This window comes from Triticum dicoccoides, chromosome 6B (genome assembly GCF_002162155.2).
Source record: "Triticum dicoccoides isolate Atlit2015 ecotype Zavitan chromosome 6B, WEW_v2.0, whole genome shotgun sequence".
Classification (NCBI taxonomy): domain Eukaryota; kingdom Viridiplantae; phylum Streptophyta; class Magnoliopsida; order Poales; family Poaceae; genus Triticum; species Triticum dicoccoides.
In genome coordinates, this window is record NC_041391.1 from 476,351,126 (window position 1) to 476,358,624 (window position 7,499).

The window sequence follows — 7,499 nt, forward strand, 5'->3', positions numbered from 1 at the left end:
CACTCGTGGAGAAAAATGATGATCTGAAGAAGAAGCAAAAAGTGTTTATGGGATTTCCCGCGACTGGAGGAGAAGACGATGATTGCACTTGCCCGGAGAACTACATCATCATCGACGACACCGACTCAGACCCAGACGATAGCGATGATGACTTTGTTGATGAAGCTGGAGCAGATATCATGGAGTCTTCAACCGATCAAATTTTCTAGTCGACCACCATAACCGTAGTAGTATTCCCCCATGTATATAGTATAGTCTGAGCACTTTTGTAACGATAGTTAGACCATTGTATGCCCTTGTTTGAATTGATTGAACTGATATTGTTTGTGTTTGTCTCATGTGCATATGGGTAGTGTTTTTCTCTCTAGACCTCATTCTATTCTGTATTCTGATCTTTTCTAAACCCTCAGATGCCTCCGAGACGTGACAATGGATTTGTTTTCCCACTAGAGCTCACTCAGTTGATCCAGTAGCAGAATGCATTGATGCAGATGCTAGTCCAGAATCAGAATCAGGGGAACAACAACAACAACAACAACAACAACAACAACAACCCACCACCACCACCACCTGTTGATCACTTAGCCCGTTTCTTGAGGCTGAATCCGCCGGTGTTCTCCAGTAGCACCGAGCCGATAGTTGCAGATGATTGGCTCCGCAAGATGGGAAGGGAGTTGATCACTGCAGGATGCACATATGCGAAGAAGGTGCGTTTTACCGCACATTAGCTTGATGGACCCGCAACATCATGATGGGAGAATTTCACAGCCACTTATCCTATCGACACTGTCACATGGGACCAGTTTCAGCAGGCTTTTCGTACTGCTCATGTTTCAACAGGAGCTATGGCCATGAAGAAGCGTGAGTTTCGCAACTTGCGCCAAGGAGGATGTATTGTTGGCCAGTATGTGGATGACTTTAGTAAGCTAGCACGTTATGCCCCAGATGACGTAGCTACGGATGCAGCTAAGCAGGAGAAGTTTCTGTAAGGACTGAATGATGAGCTGAGCATGCAGTTGATGGTATCAACCTTCAACAACTACCAGGAGTTGGTAGATCGAGCTCTCATGATTGAAGGGAAGGAGCAGCAGATTGACAGCCTCAAGAGGAAGTATGGACAAGGGAAGGACAATTCTGGAGCTCAGCTGAAGCCTCATTTTACCCCGAAACTCGGGAGGACCTTTTTAGCATACCCATGGAGGAGGGAGTTCGCACAACCATAGTGGCCCCAAGAATGGTAATGGGAATGGAGGAAGCAACGGCCAGAACTGTACCAACCCATCAACCCCAGCCAAGAAGGACCTGAGCCACATCACTTGCTACAAGTGCCAGAAGACTGGACATTATGCCAATGAATGTCCTGAAGATAAAAATGGAAATGGCAATGGAAGCTCTGAGAAGAAGCCTAACCGTTTCAACAAGGGACAGGTGAACCACGTTAACATGGAGGAGGTTGAAGCCCAGCCAGATGCAGTAATAGGTAAGTTTTTGGTTAAGTCATTTACTGCAATCGTTCTTTTTGATATTGGTGCATCGCATTCATACATATCAAGGGGATTTGTGGATAAGTATAAACTACCAACCCAAGCCCTTAGGTCACCCATGTTAGTAACCTCGCCAGGAGCAGAGTATATGGCTAGTCTATGGTGTGATCGGTTACCATTAAGGATTGATAACTACGTGTTCCCCTCAGACCTAATAGTATTGGAGTCGCAAGGAATGGATGTGATATTAGGCATGGATTGGTTATCAAAGTATGGAGGGAACATTGAATGCGCCAGTAAGTCAATTTTGCTTACCACGCCAGAAGGAAGAAGGATCAAGTATGTATCCCGGCATGTGCCGAAGAGGACTCAAGTAAATTCCTTATCAGGAGTTGTACAGGAAGAAGTACCAGTGGTGAAGGATTTCCCTAACGTATTTCTAGAGGAGTTGCCAGGCATGCCACCGGATAGAGACATTGAGTTTTTGATTGAGCTTTTGCCAGGCACAGGGTCGATATCTAAGAGACCGTACCGGATGCCCGCAAAAGATTTGGAGGAAATTAAGAAGCAGATAAAGGAGCTACTGGATAAAGGCTATATTCGCCCAAGTTCGTCACCTTGGGGATCACCAGTGCTTCTAGTGGAGAAGAAGGATGGATCGTTGAGGATGGTTGTTGATTATCGAGGATTGAATGAAGTGACAATCAAGAACAAGTACCCACTGCCAATGATCAATGACTTGTTTGACCAGTTGCAAGGAGCAAAGGTATTTTCCAAGATCGATCTGCGATCAGGATACCACCAGCTGAAGATTCGAGAGCAGGATATACCTAAGACGGCTTTTACCACCAGGTACGGGCTATATGAGTATACCGTTATGTCATTTGGTCTGACTAACGCACCTGCCTATTTCATGAACATGATGAACAAGGTGTTTATGGAGTTTCTGGATAAGTTCGTTGTGGTGTTCATTGATGATATTCTAGTCTACTCAAAGAATGAACAGGAGCATAAGGAGCATTTGCGTTTGGTACTCGGGAAGCTCAGAGAACATCAGTTATACGCCAAGTTCAGCAAATGTGAGTTTTGGTTGAAGGAAGTTAGATTCCTCGGACATGTGATATCCGGAGAAGGAATAGCAGTAGACCCCACCAAAGTTGTCATTGTGACAAATTGGGAAACCCCGACGTCAGTTGGAGAGATCCGGAGTTTTCTTGGACTCGCAGGATACTATCGGAGGTTCATTGAGAATTTCTCGAAAATTGCGAAGCCCATGATGGAGTTGTTGAAGAAGGACACCAAGTTCAAATGGACTGAGGAATGTGAGGCCAGTTTCCAGGAGTTGAAGAAACATTTGGTTACATCACCGGTGTTGATTCTACCAGATCAGCGCAAGGATTATGAAGTATATTGCGACACTTCTCGTCAAGGACTTGGAGCAGTGTTGATGCAGGAGGGAAGAGTTGTTTCGTATTCCTCACGACAGCTTAAGCCCCATGAGTTGAATTATGCTACACATGATTTGGAGTTAGCAGCTGTAGTGCATGCATTGAAGACATGGAGACATTTTCTCATCGGAAACCATTGCGAGGTGTACACGGATCACAAGAGTTTGAAGTGCATTTTCACACAGAAGGAGTTGAATCTCAGGCAAAGGAGATGGCTGGAGCTCATTAAGGACTATGATATAAGATTACATTATCACCCCGGAAAGGCAAACATAGTAGCCGATGCATTGAGCCTCAAGAGCCATGTCAACACACTCATCACCAGAGAGTTACCAAAGGAGTTAGCCGAGGATCTTCGCGAGCTATGTTTGGAGATAGTTCCTAGAGACTATGTAGCAGCATTGGAGATTCAGTCTACTTTGATGGATAAGATCAGAGAAGCTCAGAAGACTGACAAGGAGATCGCCGAGATAAAGGAGAAGATGAGCAAAGGAAAGGCTAAAGGATTTCGTGAGGATGAGCACGATACCCTATGGTTTGAGGACCACATTTATGTGCCTAATGATTCGGAGATCAGGAATTTGATTCTGCAAGAGGCCCATGATTCACCGTATTCGATTCACCCAGGAAATACCAAGATGTATCTGGATTTGAAGGACACCTTCTGGTCGACCAGAATGAAGAATGATATTCCGGAATATGTAGCAGTATGTGATGTATGTTAAGAGTGAAGGCAGATCATCAGAAGCCAGCAGGATTGCTTTAGCCATTGCCGATACCCGAATGGAAGTGGGATAAGCTAGGCATGGATTTTATCACAGGATTGCCCAGGACTCATTCAGGCTATGACTCAATATGGGTTGTAGTTGATCGTTGGATGAAGGTAGCTCATTTCATCCCAGTGAAGACCACTTACACCAGTGCTAAGTTGGCAAAGATATACATGACCAGGATTGTATGTCTGCATGGAGTTCCGAGGAGCATTGTATCAGAGAGAGGAACCCAGTTTACCTCAAAGTTCTGGAATCAGTTGCACGAAACTTTGGGCACCAGGCTAGAGTTCAGTACAACCTTTCATCCGCAGACAGTTGGACAGACCTAGAGAGTCAATCAGATTCTAGAGGACATGCTGAGAGCTTGTCCGCTAGATTATGGATCTAGTTGGGACGATAATTTGCTGTATGCAGAATTCTCTTACAACAACAGTTATCAATCCAGTTTAAAGATGGCCCCTTTCAAAGCCTTGTACGGAAGGAGGTGCAGGACACCATTGTTGTGGGATGAAGTTGGAGACTGCCAGTTTTTTGGACCAGATTTGATTAAAGAGTCTGAACAGAAGGTGAAGTTGATTCGCGATAGGCTCAAGGTAGCCCAGTCCAGGCAGAAGAGCTATGCAGATTCGAAATGCAAGGAGACAATTATGAAGTTGGAGACAGAGTTTATCTTCGAGTGTCCCCACTTCGAGGAGTTAAGCGTTTTCGAGTTAAGGGAAAGTTAGCGCCACGTTTTGTGCGACCATACAAAGTTTTGGAGCGTATGGGAGAAGTTGCTTACAAGTTGGAATTGCCCGAAGGATTGTCAGGAGTTCATGATGTGTTCCACATTTCCCAGTTGAAGAAGTGCCATGCAGAGATGGCTGATATACTGCTGAGAGATACGGTGCCACTGGAAGCGATTCAGTTAGATAGTGATTTGACCTACGAGGAGAAACCAGTCAAGATTCTCGAGTTTGCTAGCCGAGTCACACGCAGCAAGGTTATCAAGTTTTGCAAAGTTCAGTGGAGCCACCATACCGAAGACGAAGCCACCTGGGAGCGAGAGGAAGGTCTACTGAAGGACCACCCTCACCTATTTTCTAGCCAACCCGAATCTCGAGGGCGAGATTCATCTTAAGGGGGGTAGGTTTGTAACATCCCAAATTTTCAATTTGGAATGTTATACATTAGATCATCATTGCATATCATATTTTATTGCATTTTGGTTTGATCCTAGAAATTTCACGCAACTCAAGGACCCGCGGAGAGAGTTGGGGATTTCGTTATTTTCTTATTTGAGTTTTTCTCAAATTTAGAAAAAGGGATGATTTGATTTTAATTATTTTGTCTTCAAATATTTCAATTATAAAAATACGAGAGAGGGAATAAAATGACTTTCCCAAAATAAAGAAATATTGAGGATTTAATATTAAAATCAAATAAGATTTTATTTCGGAGTTTTGTCGCCATTATATTTGAATTAGGAAAAATATGTGTTTTTCAAAATTGCATTTAGGCCCCAAATAAATGTTCATCTTCTCCGGCTAATTTTTAGAGGACGGGGAAAACTTATTTCGGGATTTTTGGAGTCCGTTTAGTATTTCTTTTATTTGTTATTCTGCGCGTCCGAATTATTTAAAAAAAACGCTAACCGACTCGGGCCGCCGTGGGCGACCCGGACACGTCCGTCGCTTGCCTTTAAAAGCCGCCACCCCACCGGCCCACCCCAGCTCGCACCCCGCCCCAAACCCTAACCCTAGGAGCCGCCGCCTCCGTCGTTGCCGCTGCCGCCGCCGGCGCCGCCCGCCTCACTGCCGACCCCGCCGGAGGTAGCCGCCACCGTCTCGGTTTTTGCGAGAAAACCGATCATTTTTTTCGAAAACCTGGATCCATTTTTTTATTAGATCTGGTTTTGTTTTTCGGTTTAGTCTATTTTGCGGACGTTCGTGCGTACGTTCGTTTTAACGAACGGTCTTCGTCGTAGCCGCAGACAGCGAACGTTCGTTCGTTAGCCTGTTCGTCTGTTTTTCTTTTTCTCGGATTTTCCGCAATTATTTCTGATCCGATTTTCGTTCTAGTATAACTTTTCGCTCGTTTATCGGAATCAGGCGATTCAAGCGCCTAGAGTTTCGTCTCGAAACCCTCTTTCTGTTTAACCAACTCAAACAAGTTTTTGCTACTGTAAAATTTGACTTAGGTCCAGATTAGTAAACGAAGCTTGTTTCTTTCGCCGTTTAACTTTTGTTGCTTCGTTCGATTTGATTCTTTTTGCAAACCGGAGTTCTTAAGTTGAACTTTCTGGTTAGATCTCTTATTCGAGTTTTACCTGTGCATTAGATGAGTGCTTATTGTATGCTTGTTTGTTTGCAATAGAGTACCCGGAGTTCGCCGCTTGCTACTACGAGTCTCTAGGTTTCACGGATCATCAGCAAGGCAAGTAACACTTTGATCATACCCCTTAACTACCTAGTTTTCTTACATTAGATCACTCCTCAAACAATTGCATGGTTAGGATGTGATTAATATGTGGGTTTTGGGAAGTAGATGAGGTAGAACCTATTACCTGTTTTATTATCAAACCTTTGCGAGTTACTTCTACATTTGCTTATATTGCTATGTTATGCTAGTAGACGTGGATTGGGTGAGTGTATCCATAACAGATGTGAGATGGTTATTTAATGGTTTACTTAAGGTGGCAACTTAAATTCACATCTGGGTGGATTGAGGCACCTCGGGAACCCAGTGTTGCCTGTTTTTTGGAAACCCCGGGGTACCGTGTGATTCTCCTATGGACCGCCACCCAGGCTCAAAGGGATCATGAGATTATTTCATGCTAGAAACTTCCGTGTGCAGCCGCAAGCTACTATGGGCTCTAGCATAGTTGAGTATGTTGTGTGACCTCTTTCAGTGGTAGACTAGCAGATGTAGGGGATGTAGGTTGGTATTGTCTACCCAGAGTAAAGAGTTAATGCTTCTGAAAGACTGTGTCTCGGTCATCCGTTTCTCAAACACCATGTAGTGCAAGAAACCAAGCGAGGAGATTGGTTCTTGCGGGGAAAAGTACGCAAAATCCATGTAGAGTGTATAAACTAATCATGGTTAGACATGTCCCCGGTTATGGACGTTTTAAGTATCTAGTATTTGGATTTTCATGTGAATCTCATCATGTTACTTAATTTAATTTGTTGGGTTTAATGATGATGCTTAATTGGGATTGAGTTGGGTGAACCTTCTCAATGCTTAACAACCACCATGATAAATAAATAAAATTTATTCCTTTGTTGTAGGGAAAAATTGTCTTTTTGCAAAACTGTAACCATAGAGCTTTCCACAAGCCATATATGCATGTAGTGGTAGCAATATTCTGTTCATTACTCTCTATGTGTTACATTGCCAGCATATTCCATGTGCTGACCCATTTTTGGGCTGCAACGTTCATGTTGCAAACTTTTCAGACGACAAGTAAGGTGCCTTAGGTCGTGATATTATACTCAGTGATGCCGTTGGAGTTGATGGACTCGCTTATCTTCCAAGCCTTCTGTTGTTATCGTTATTAGATGGCCTTAAGCCATATTTATTTTAATAAGTTCTCTTTTGAGACATTCGATGTAATAAGTGTGTGATTACTACTCTGTTATAAATCCTTCAAGTATTGTGTGTGTCAGCATTACGATCCAGGGATGACACTGATGCACAGAGATCAGACTGTTTGAGGTCTGGTCGCTACATATCGGTCTTCACACCCATTTATGACTACAGACCTGTTTGCCGCGTATCACACACATCCTGTTATATTGAACCGTTTATGTTCG